The 12,942-nt window shown below is 45.9% G+C and overlaps 1 protein-coding gene across 5 annotated transcripts in view; it reads right to left on the bottom strand.

Moving 5' to 3' along the window:
• Positions 1-12,942, bottom strand: part of Soxn (SRY-box transcription factor soxNeuro) — a 252,806-nt gene that overhangs the window by 86,099 nt on the left and 153,765 nt on the right. For 3 of the 5 annotated variants that reach the window (XR_011546559.1, XR_011546557.1, XR_011546558.1), the window contains exon 1: positions 7,164-8,924. The exons of the other annotated variants lie outside the window; for them this stretch is intronic. The gene's annotated coding sequence lies outside the window, so the exon portion shown is untranslated. Of the gene's footprint in view, positions 1-7,163; positions 8,925-12,942 lie in introns of those variants that run through there. 5 annotated transcript variants of the gene reach the window in all.

The following is a 12,942-nucleotide window of genomic DNA, read 5'->3' as shown; positions in this document are numbered from 1 at the left end:
CTCGCGATGGAAGATAACGTATGCGTGGTAGATAAACGCCCGGAACTTGGAACCTCGCAACGTTTTGCGTTATTGAAGCCTCGGTGGAAAGAAAAAAAGCTCGCGCGATATCTTTGTCCAAAATCAATGCTGCCCGCGTTCGAAATTATGCGGCTCATTCCGCCGCGAGTGCGTTTTCCTCATTTCCACACGTGATTATCGTAACTGCATTCTCATCGAATAGCACGGCTTATCTTTTGATTACTGCCATTACGTTAATTTTTCATATAATCTGAAGTACCGTGATGCACGATCATCGTGATTGCGATATCGTTACGATTTCACAATTCTTTCTGTCCTTGAGAACGAAGATCTTCGATGCAATTGCAGGCTGCGATTGCGACTGCGATTGCGAATTGCTTATTCGATAAGCTGTTATCGCTACGATAGCCGATCGAAAACAATAACGAGAATAAATGCGTTTTGCGAGAAAAGTAATACGAAAAATAATACGTGGCTTTTCGAGAAGTTTGATTACGTCAGCCGAAATTACTTACGTTACATCTAATCACGGTCAAAAGCGTACAGTAACAAATTAACATGAATCATAAGTGAGTCAGTGTCGTCATGATTAATATAAAAAAAAATTATTTCAAATTTTGACGAGCAAAAGTATACTAATTTAAATAAAAACAATTTTCTAGTTTTAGTAAAAATTGCGAATAATTAAACCAAAGTTAAATTAATTTATTAGGAATTGAAACTCTTCCTTTGTTAATTTTATGTATCATAAGTTCATGACTAATATGGTTTGCGGAGCGTCCGGCGCTAGGTAACAGGTAAAAAACGAAAAAGATACCTACTGTCAACGAATATACGTAAATTGTGAAACCAAGTTTCAAAAAGAAGTAAAATTATTTCCACATGTAGACTTGTATTGTTCTCGAAAATAAAAGAATTTATTTTTGAAGCTTGCTCGGCAGATAAAAAGAAAATAAGAAGAGAAATCGATCTTACTTATTCTACGTATGCTACTATTTTTTAATCTAGTTAAAAAAAACCAGTAAGTTATTTTTATTCTATTTTTATTCCGTAATTATTCCACAACTTTATTATTATTACTTTTTTTTTTTTTTTTTTTTTTTTTTCGTAATAAATGGTAGGCTCGCTCCTTCATTATTCATTATTCAGAAAATAAAATGGGATTGGCTTACATCACTGTTATTCTAAACAACTTCTCGGATTTTGTCGGCGTAACGAGCTGATAAATTAGATGTTTGATCGCGAGTGGTACATGCTCACAGAAATCGGCGTGAATGCCTTTCGCGTATGATTTGCCCGTGCAACAGCGGCATTAGGCCGAAATGCCACAAGTGGCACATAAACCGTGCGGAATAAGTGGATTGATAGGTCGTTACCATTGAAAGAAGATAGAGCGGATCGCGCGATACACGTAGAAAGCTGGAAGTAAAAAAAGAAATAAAGAAACACAGAGAGAGAGAGGGAGAGAGAGAGAACATACAATAAGTCGGAGTCCGACAATGGGATACCGCGGGCGGTCTTTGTGATTCAAATCAATGTTTGCGATACTCGATGGCGCACTGCCTTTGCAGCACCGGGCTTTCCTAGGCTTCTCGAGTGTACGTATACGTTTCGCATGTTGCCCGTGTGCCGCGTGCACATACGAGCTATCTGTCCTATCGAACGCGCGCGCGTATATCGAGGTCGCGTATACGTGCGCGAGTGTGTGCATCGGCGCATCCACCATGCGACATGAGAAAGCTCATTGTACGTTCCCGGCATAGACGCACTCGAAAACCAGAATCCCGAACGGCCTCCCCCCGATCGATCTCTTGCCCGTACGAACGGGCCGGCCGTCTCGTGCCACGCTCGCGCTCATTCATATCCGAACCCGAAAGCCTTTGATTTCGCGATTACGTTCCTTCTCGCGACGCATCGATTTTCGCGAGGCGCGCGTCTCTTCGTTGCGCGAAAGCGAAGCCCTCGGTCGTTAGTTACCCGTGCGTGAGATTTTCCTCGGGGCCCGACACGCGAGAGACGAGCTACTCGTACGCGACTTTATTAGAAATATTTTTTTTTTTTATTAATTTAAAAAAAAAAAGAAAAAAATACTTTTCATCAAAGTTGCTGTGCAGGTGATTTTGTTCGGCATCGACAGGACCTCATCTCGACATATTTATGTAATTATGATTAATAGCAAGTGAAAGTACTGACGATGATTTTCTTTCTTGCAGATATCTCGATTTTCATTCAGCATGCATATATTCCGCGCATCTTAATCAGATTATCGGACAAGTAATATGTCGTGCGATTGTTAAAAAAGCGGCGGCCGCCGCTCGTCGGTCGACTGGAGGTCGAAAATTTAACACGCGCGCACACATGTACGCTCAAAAGCGTCGTTTTTCCCCTCTTGACCCTGAATTATTCAACGACTCAAAGACCTGGCGAGGACTTCATAAAAATTGCACGCGTCGTGATTGCCGTGGTTCAGAGTCAACGGACGAGAGGAAGAGAGGACGCAGGGGAAAGAGAAAGAGAGACCTTTAAAATTTACCCCTCTTTTCCCCCTAGAGAACGACGCCATCTTCTTTCTACAGCACGACTCTGTTTCTTTCTTTTTTTTTTTTTTAATCTGAGACGTGCAAACGCCGCCAAGTGGGACGATTAGGTGCGCTATGAATGAGCCGGAAAATCGGAATTGATTTTTTTCCGTGGGCTTGTATCAATGTGTAACGACACGTACTTCCGTGCAAACGGCATCATTTCTTATCTCGGAGTATAAACTACTGCGTTCCTGACAGCTTTTTATCTTTTTGGGCCGATCTTTCTAACTTCTTGGTCATTTTATATATCAAGCAAACGTCTACTTTTAATTTCCTCTCTAAATAACAGTACTTAATACATTATTTTATAGGTAAAATTGTTAGAAAACTATAATAACTGGCGGTTAATTTTATATTTATACGTTCAATTTATTGCGGCTTTATCACGATTGTGAAAAATTGCGACTACGCAGCTTCCTCGTGCACGACGTTTTCACCGGCGCTCCAAGTTCCCCTCTGCAAATTTTTTTTTTTTTTTTTATCAGCCACACGAATTTCCACCGTAAAACTAACCGTCGACCGCGGGTCGAGAAACGTCCTGGTTGACGTATAATCGATCAGGCCGAATTCCCCTCTTGTCGCCAATCCCTTAAATCCGCCCACCTATCACTTCGCGGTATGTAAAGGGTGTGTTTAGAATCCGACGAGGGCTTTAGAATGGTGCTCGCCCGGCGATTCGTAACAGTCGTGACCGCGTACTTGGCATAATGCGGGAATCGTGTTCCGCATCCGGAACTATCGCACGCGGAATGGATGTTCGCTCGGCGCGAACGCGCTGTGAAAAACTGGCCGCCGAACAAACATCTTCGAAAAAGAATTCGGTCATACTCGGTCCATCGCTTTGGAACGAGACTCCGCGAGATTTCCGAATACGTACTTCAAATTCTAAAGTATTATAATTTTCAACAAAATTATCGAGATAAATCGGAAGCGATAAAAATTCAATGCGAGTGTAAAAAAAAAAAAAAAAAAAGACCACGACGTGCGTAAAGAAAATACTGTAAAAATAATATTTCGTTAACCGAATGGACTCTACGTTATCTCGCTATTTTTAAAAGATATATTTAAGGAAAATTATCGACGAAACAAATTCACGCCTTTCGAACTTTTAAGATTCCGCTACGACCAAGTTCCGCGTTGAATGCCGATTCTTCGTCGGCGCATCGGGGGATGAAAGAGGGAGGGGGAGTGGTTGAGGTCCTCACCCTTGCCCTTCGACCTCGCCCCTCATGGGTAATAAAACGGCAATTTAATTCGTACACTTGATAAACACCGCGCCGCCCGCGAGAGCTCGGCGAAAGTCGAATCGTACGGGGAGGGCTTATTTTGCAAATCATCGCCTCGGCGATAATAAAGCGCGCGCCCCGAGAAACAAGAAGCAAAATAAAGGTGCTACGTGAGCGATGACGAAACCTCGCGGGTCTGCGTTTCACGGAGGGGGGAGGGAGGGGGGGATAATGATAAACTGCCGGCGTCAGAGTTAAACGATCGATTATTTCGTCGTGGAGAGATACGCGCCGTCTGCGCGACGTGATGAAGCGCATACAATAAATCCGAGGCTGAGAAAAGTGCATCTCGTTTCGCGCGGGGGAAACCCTTGCCTTCGCCTCACCGATCTGGCGCCCTTCGATCGCGCAAATGCCAGTGGCAAAAGTAATTGCCGCGGAGAACCGCCGGTTGTTTCATTGCCAAGGCGTCAATAGCTACAATGAGTCTAATAAGGGACATTTTACGAGAGAAAGAAAGAGAAAGAGAGCCGAGCTTCAGCGGTGGACGCGAGTAACAAAAGCTATCCGCGTCTTGATTCGCAGTTTGCGGCGAATGTATTCATTCACGTTATTCATTATTAGACTTAGAAAAAAAAAGTCTCGGATTATTAAATGAAATATCCCGATGACTTATCAAAGGTTAAAGAAACCGCGCTGGCGAAACTTTCAATTCGCGACGGATGTTTATGCGCCCCGAATAGAAGGTACATTTACGCTCCCCCGTTCAAAAATTGCAAGTGACTATCGAGGATTACCGCCGTATTATACTTGCGGAATAACTTCGCATTCCACCGTGAGCGCATTGAGAACCCTTGGCCGCGTCCGGCCAGCCCGCGACAGAGAGGGGTTGAAACGTAGGCAAAGGGGATTTTGCAGGAGGGGAGGGTTACTCGCAGGGTGGTTAGTGGCATTCATCGCGATGCAGATGGCTTCCACCCTTCGCGTCAGGGAGAGCGAGAGCAAGAGCAAAAGCGAGAGAGAAAGAGGAGAAAGAGAGCGAGAAAAAGACAGATCGAACGGTCCGGGAGTGCACAAGAGGGAGATGATCGGCGATGCTGCCGACGTTGCTGCTACGTGTACGCGTACGCGTTTTTTCCTACGTCCCTCTGTGCCTTTGGCCTCTCTGCATAACTGCCCCCCCTTCCCCCCCCCGCCCTGTGGTGCACGCACACGTGCACGCGATCGACCAATCGCCGGTTTGCGCGCTGCCTCTTTCTCTCTGCGTGGAACGTGAGCACGCGCGCGTACCCTCGCGCGCGTGTGTAGGCGAGGATTGCGTCCAGCGTGCGTAATGGTGCGTACGCGCCGCGCCACGGCTTTTTATTTCTTCGCTAAGGAAGAGGAATAGAAGTTAACCGACGATATAAACCGCGCATGCCATAGATGCCTCCAGAGTTTTACTGTCCGAGAGACCGAGCGATACCAAGCGGCGATCGCGCTCTAATCGCCGTAAAATATGAACACGACGGAAGTTACTTCTCGCTCAGCGCTCCTTTCTTTGTATCGTAATATGCCAGAATCAAAGGATATAACGTCTTTATTATCTGACTTAAATTCAATTTTTTTTTAATATCTTAAATATTCTATGATTAATGATCGGATAATTGTCAAGGAGGATCGTATGTAATTTATTACGAACGTGATCCGGAGTGATCTTGTTGTTAATCCTTTATCAGGCGCGGACGTTGAGCTCGATCGCGCGTTCCGTATCTCGCTCTTGCGAGTGGCCTATTGTCTCCCGCGTGATTCCCGGAGTCTGCGTTTAAAGAATACGCAGCGCCGTCGCGTTGAACGATTACCCGCTCTCGGCCGCCTTGCACGCACGATTTCGTCCGGGTCACAACAAGAAGCGTATCTCGAATAAACGGGAACGTCGTCTCGGATTTAATTCTCGTTTACGAACGTACCGCCAGTCTCCCTTTTCCGCACCCCGTGCATGCGATCCACCCCTTCACCCGTCTCTCTTTCTCTCTCTCTCTCTTTCTTCTACTTGGCTCGTGAACGTATATTGTATATCCTCCGGAGGGTAGACCCTGCTTCTCTGTATTTACCTGTCACCTCGATGACGATCGTGACGAGGGTACTACGTGTACCCGGCGTACCCTTCGTTCTTGAACGCTGCTCGGAGTACGAATGCATATAGACGTCTCGGATCTGGCTCGTGTGTCGCGCACGGTTTTTCATGAGCTCGCTCGCGAATTATCTAAAAATAACCCCGCGGGTTCGGCGTCGTTAACGGATTTTAACTCGAGGACGTTAAGTAAGGAATTATCGGGCGCTGTACCGACGTCGCGCGCGGCATCGTTAATTGGCCGATAATACAGCCAGATGTGCGAAATCTATTTTAATTAGCTCGCGCAACATGATGTACGGATGCAAAAACTTGTAAGAGAGTAGTTAAAATCAATACGCGCGCAAACATGGGGTCGACGATTTCGCCGCATGCCCTCCCTCGAGAGGAGGAGGCAGCATTGGTAAACAGCGATCAATTATCCGCGCGAGTCTCGTGGCCGCGCGCGTAAATTATCTCATTCTCGCTTATATCTGGTACCGAGGTACGGGAAATCGTCACATTTTTCATGGAGATTAATCGAGTCGACAAACGAGTTCGATCAATGAATAATCGATCCGGGGAGGGCGCGATAAATCGGGGGCTCCTCCTGGCACGGCGGTAGCTACTGATTCCAACGCGCGATTTGCATACGCAGGAACGTGTCGCGGTACCAACGACACCCCAGGCCCACCTTTGATTATCATGAAAATGTCTCGAAAACGTGTGTCGCGTCGCAGGCACAATCGCAGACGACTCGCCAATGACGCACGGCGGCTCGTCGCGAACGAGGGAGAAATAGAGAGCGAGAGAGAGAGAGAGAGCTAGCGCGGCTACCGAGGCGAGAAGAAGGAACCCCTCGCTCGCAAGGGACAGGGGCTACCACACGAGACACGAAAATTGGCATAAATGAGATTGATACGACTTTAAGTTACTCCACGTGAGAGGCTCGCCGCTCGTCGAGATTCTGGTCCCGCCACTCGTCACGCCACTTTGCGCGCGCTCGCCTCCTCGCGAAGAAAAGCGCTCGAAACGACGCTCTCGACCCGAGGCGTCCAACCAGATACGCCTCTGCCGTTGACCGGCGTGTCGCTCGTTTCAATAACGATCTGCAAGAACCCGTTCTGCGGAAAGTGACGTTGAGAAAGAAAGAGAGAGAGAGAGAGAGAGAAAGAGAGAGGAACCCGCCAGGTAACCTACGGTGGCAAAGCTGTATTAGCGTCGACCTATTTTGGGACGTACCTCGAATGGCTCCGATGAATCGGGTGAGCTTTTTCTTTTTATTCTCCCGCGGCATTGATGGTGGATGTGCTTTGCGACAGGTGGCATTTATATGTTCTTACATACGTATTATGCAGTATCTCTCTCTTACATACAGAGCACGACGTCGGTGGAGGAATCTGAAAAATATCGTAATCGGTACGAATCGGTTAATCTTAAGAACTCGTCCGCATTACACATTTGCATACATATTAATTTCTTTTCGGATCATTTTTATAATCCGTGTATTGCAAAATAAAAAAAAAACCAAAGAAAAAAAATTACGTTTTGAACCTCGCCGGAAAGCTTTGATTTTAATTGAAATTTTTATGGAGAGGCGTCGGGAATTGTTAATATTTGCAGTTTTAAATTTTAATACAACAGTGCAATAACTGAGGAAATTATTACGGTTCGCGATAACTCCGAAAATTAATAAATGCACCGAGCATTCTTCGCCCTCGTATACTTTGAAATAAAAAAAAAAAATTAAATGTAGTCGAAATCCTAATGGATTGATTTTCTCATCTCTATATATTTTGCAGCTCACTTAAGCTTTTTAACGATTTAATCGATTGCGAAGAATGCAGCCGTCCCGAAGATGCTCCCACGGATGGCGAAGGAACACCGTGTACGAGGGTGACCGCGCGGAATCTGGGAGCGGCGGTGTGTAGAACAAGTAATAAAATAATTTTAACGACCGGCTTGAATTATGCGCGTGGTACAAATAATAATATCTGCCCGGCACGCATCCCCGCAATAAATATCGAAGGGGTCCCCGGTTCTTGGCCCCCCCTTTTCCCTCTCCCGGTTGACGATCCAGGAATCCACGAGCATACCCTCTTCACGGTGCACCTCGGCGAGGTTCATACTCGGTTATGTGGAGCAGAGGGCCTCCGATCGTACCAAAAGGGGGAGACCTTGCGAAAAGGGGCCTGACCTCGTCGCAGTGATTCTCCGCTCTCGTTGCGCGAGTGGTCGTCGTTGTAGTTTCCGAAACGACAACGTGGGAATGTTACGGGTAACTTAGCGCGGCCCTCGAAACGAGATCCGCGTTCCTCGTTTACTTCGACAGGACGCGAAAGCTGAAAAGCTTTCTTCATAAAGAACGATAACGATTTTTGTTTCCCCGTCGTCTTTAACTCCGTTTTCCTACTCGTTTTCCCTGATATCACCCGAAAAATGTCAACGTCTAACGAATAGCAGCAGGGAAGCTTTTTACAGACGCGATCGCGTTAAGAGAAAAACATTGTTGAACTATCGCGAGGTTTTCCTAGTGCGGCACGCGCGTCCGCGAATCGAAATCGCGCAGGACACGTATTGAAATTCCAGGCGCGTCGGATGACGTTCGCACACGCGGAACAAATCTCCTCGAGATTTGTTGAATGCGTTGGGAGAGCCGTGTCCACGCCGCGCCGGACGTCGTGCTGCCGGCAGGTGACAGACGTAGCACGAATTAAGTGTCGTAAGACGGTGGGCCGCGTTGCGACGGGGTCGCCATTGTCATTTCTCACCGCGCTCCGAATTTCGACGTGGATCCTGAGACGCGCCGATGGATCGATCGCAATAATACCGAACGTTTTTCAGACTATTGTGACGTCGCTGACGTCCGCGACCCCTTTGTAAAAATAGAACGCCGTATTAAAACAAACATAAAAGCAATTCCGCCGTACTTTCGCCGATATAAATTGTTGTCACTTTGTCCCGCACGAAATTCTTTCTCACGAGAACCTCTGCGAGGCGTAGAATCACAATTTGTATTACGAAAACGTCTCGCTTTTCGATATATATTTTTTTTCTTTATTCCCGATTAAATAATTCGATTTATATCAACTTCTAAGCTAAGAATTAAATAGCCGGGGAATCCGGCGAATATTTAAATTGGCCGACGGGATATTGCATCGCACGGCTGCGAAGGCTATCCGGTTGCAGCGCGGATTTTGCAACGCAAGAAAGAAAAAAGCGTTTCGATGTCGGGAACCAGAAAAGAGAGGCGGAAGAAGCGAGGGAGACGGGGGCAGGGATGGGGTACGGCAGGAGAGAGATTATGTCGTCAAAACGGACGTGCGGCGTAGACCGGCGGTTGTGCCCATTGGCCGTTGACAGCGCAATGAGATCCTGATTTGCGCGGATGTATTTAATCGTACGCGAAGGCGCGCGAGAGAGCTACGGGCTCGCGCGAGCGAGCGAGCGAGCGAGCAGTTGCGCGCATCGTTTAGCAATCAGGGAGAATGATGCAGCCAGAACGGCCGGGCCGGTGCAGCGAGATGCCGCAGCTCTACGCGCAATCAGTATGCCCGTGCAATTTATTTGTACACCTGTGCCCGCCGCGGTCCCGCGGGACGCGAGAGAGACCGATCCGGGATCCAGGCTTTCACGCATGGTTACGCAGTCACGAAGAAACGAGAGCTTAATGTTACGCCCGCGTAAAAAAAGAAAAAAAAAAGAATTAGCAGTATAGATTGTGTCTCTTAAACAAATTTCTTAAACACTAGTCAGATTTTCATTTAAAAAAAAATTTACACAGAGAGAGATCGAACTCACGATTATAATGTAATTAGCATATTTCAATTTTTTTTATTTTAAATTTATATACATATAGTATATTAATATAAATATGCAATTTTTTTTTTTTACTAAATATAATATTCCAAAAAATTAGACACGCGCTTATAATTAGTTCTCGGGCACATACTTATTTGTAGCCACAAAATTACAATAACAATTAAAAAGTGAAAGTGCAAATGACACATTTTTTTTTACCGCGGGTCTTTTTGTTATAAAAGATATTAATGATTTCTTGTGACAGGGAAAGGGCTATAATGGCCACTTGGTAAAACCGACGGCTGTAAATTTCTATCCGAATGGCTGGCTGCTCGTCTGTGGCTCGGACGAGCGAGAGATTATTTGGATTCCGAAGAATGGCAACAATCGAGCTTTGTAATCGGTCCTCGAAACGATAAAGACTTTGTTGGCCACCCTTCCGGCGCCACCGTTTTCTCCCCGTCGCAACCACCCCCTGATTTTCGCTCGATCTCGCTCCTCCACCCCGCCAGCCTTCCTTCTTTTCTCTTCGTCGTGCACGTACACACACACAATCTCCCTTTCTCTTGTTACTCGAGCTCTAAGAGTTGGCCCAATGCTATCACCTGTTGACAATCGGACGCCTACGAATTCGTTCGTGTATCGCGCTATCGTATTCTCCATCCTCTCGCTATCCTATTCTTTCTTCACCTTGACACGAAGTTTGACGATGTTCCAAGTCCGATGAGTCGAGAAAAAAGCTTATTTTCACGTAAAACCGGTCGACGACAATATTGAACCAAGTGGCATTTAATAAGCGATAATTTTTCAAAGAAAATCGAGAGATGAATTGTATGATACTAGTTTCGGGATTTCAACAGTGGAATAATTTCTTAAACAAGAATTAGTTCTGTTCCGCATTAAAAAATGGTAAAAGACACCGCTGCGTAAGAACCGACTGCTTGACCTTCAATGGTAAGGAGAAACGAACCATTAAAGTTTCGCAGGTAAAAAAAAAGTAAGTTTTAATGACCCTTACAACGGATACTGACTATTTTTCATTTTCAACTACTTGACACAGAATGTCTTTCTATTTTTACGATCGTTACAGTCTGACATCGAATTTATCAATCATTAAAGTAATAAATTTTCTTTTTTCTTCCACCCAAAGAAAATAATTTTTCGTAAAACAAAATTTCCGCATTTTAAATATATTTTAATAAAAAAAAAAAAGAAAAAAAAAAGAAAAGAACCCACAGAGCTCGCGTATTAAGAAATTATTTCGCTCGCAACGATACGTCTTCCTGAGTTGTAGTGGCTGGAATAATTTTCCTGTTAATTAGCGGGAGAGAAGAGAGGTTCACCAGACGTTGCCGCGGGACTATTCATTGGCATCCTAACGGAGCCGGCAAAACGGAAATCCCACCCGTAACGAGAGGTACGATCTGTTTTTTTCCGCGCTTAATTTCTGGACTACTCTGGCGCACCCTCGGCCATTAATCACGAGAACGGTGCTACGCGCTCGGGTCCGCTCCGCATGGCACTGTTTGCAAACCAGTCCGCAATAAAGCGATTCGACGTCGATTCGCCACCACGTCGAATTATCCAGATACCATTTGCGAGCAATATACACCCAGCCCCGGCCGCGCGACGTAATTTATTCGCTGCAACTGACGGCCGCGTTACGGCCGACGCTACCGCGTGATTTTTCTGCGTAAACAGGGGTTATAAAAGCTCATTGGGCAAAAATTCTCTCGCAGAGAGAGAAAGGATAAAAAGGTAGTATATCATTAATGCGGAATTTTGGATAAAAGATAAATAACAATTTTTTTTTTTTTTTTCTTTCCCTCCCGTAATTTTCTGCTTTAGCTACCAAATGTGAAATACCCCGCGAGTTATAAACGCGAATGAAATTTATGTAATATGTGTGTGTGCCTTTTTAAATGGTAATAAAAATATATCTAAATGAATACGAGTAACGACGATATTTATTTCGCGCATCGGACGTCAATAATAAGGATTAACGACCATTAACTTCTCAACTTTTCTCTGATATTATCGCGTTAAATATCAGTCTCCAGGCATCATGCACGGCAAAGTAACGAAGATACGCGGCAGGAGAATACTGCGCTGAGGCGATACCTGCGAAGGTCTCCTAGGATCAAGGACACCGTTATAATCCTTACATCGCTTCGGTAATCCTGGCTTTATGGGCTCGCTACTTGGGTACGTTCGTGTGGGAGATTAGTGAATAATTAGCGGAACGACGATGAAAACATCGGTCAACCTGCGACAACACTCGTCTCCGCTTTTCAGAATTTCGAAAGCCGAGATTGAAAAGCGACAAAGGGACAGACGATTAATTAATTTTTCGAAAGAGACAAACTTGACTATTCTCATTTTTCTTCTTTTTTTTCTTTACGCGAGTCGCGAAACCTGCGCTTGTTTGACACGACGGACGGTCCAGGCTTTACATTACGAGGCTGAAGGATCGCGATGACGATAGCAGCCTTCAGATAGGGAAAGATAAATGAAAATCGAGTTGGGCGAAAACCGATTGATCCTAGCGAGAGCTATCCCCGCCGCCGGCGGAGCGTGTCAGGAGAGAAAGAAGGTCGTAGGTGAGGCCTCGGAGGTCGCTTCTCGGAGCCGATGGACATCGATCAGCGGAACCCGTCGTACGTCCGCCCGCGTGCCGCTCCCTCCCCCTTCGCGTCCCGCGCCGTCCCCGTCCCGTCCCGTACCGCGCGTTGCCTTGATGGATGCGAGATTACAGCGGCAGGGACACTCGTTGACACCCCATGATGTATCACCGCAACCATCGCTTAGTAGCGCAGCTACTTACCGCGCCGAATGGGGGTTGCAGGCCGCCGGCGTGAGCAAAGAAACGAAGAAAGGGCGAAGTCCGTCGCCCACCCTTCTCGGGCAATGAAGTTTGCATACTCTATCAACGACACCGCGCCTCGCCATCGTCGCTCTATTGCTCGGTGCCCGTAGCTTTTCGTAACGGCGTGCCCTCCACGCGTCGTTGCTCCCGTCAAATTATAAAAAAAAATATATAAAAAAATAAAACATACAACTCGTTCTAATTTACAAAACCTCAAACTATTGCAAATTTTTGTCTGCTTAATATCTCGCATATATTTCGAACGAATTAAAATCTTATAAATAACAATCGCAAATATTTTCGCAAACACGCGAGCCACGAGCGCGTTTAAATTGAAAAGGGGGGAAGGAAAAA

This window comes from Cardiocondyla obscurior, linkage group LG13, assembly GCF_019399895.1.
Source record: "Cardiocondyla obscurior isolate alpha-2009 linkage group LG13, Cobs3.1, whole genome shotgun sequence".
In the NCBI taxonomy this organism is placed as follows: domain Eukaryota; kingdom Metazoa; phylum Arthropoda; class Insecta; order Hymenoptera; family Formicidae; genus Cardiocondyla; species Cardiocondyla obscurior.
Note: the sequence above shows the minus strand (reverse complement) of the source record. Positions and strands in the feature narration are given on the sequence as shown.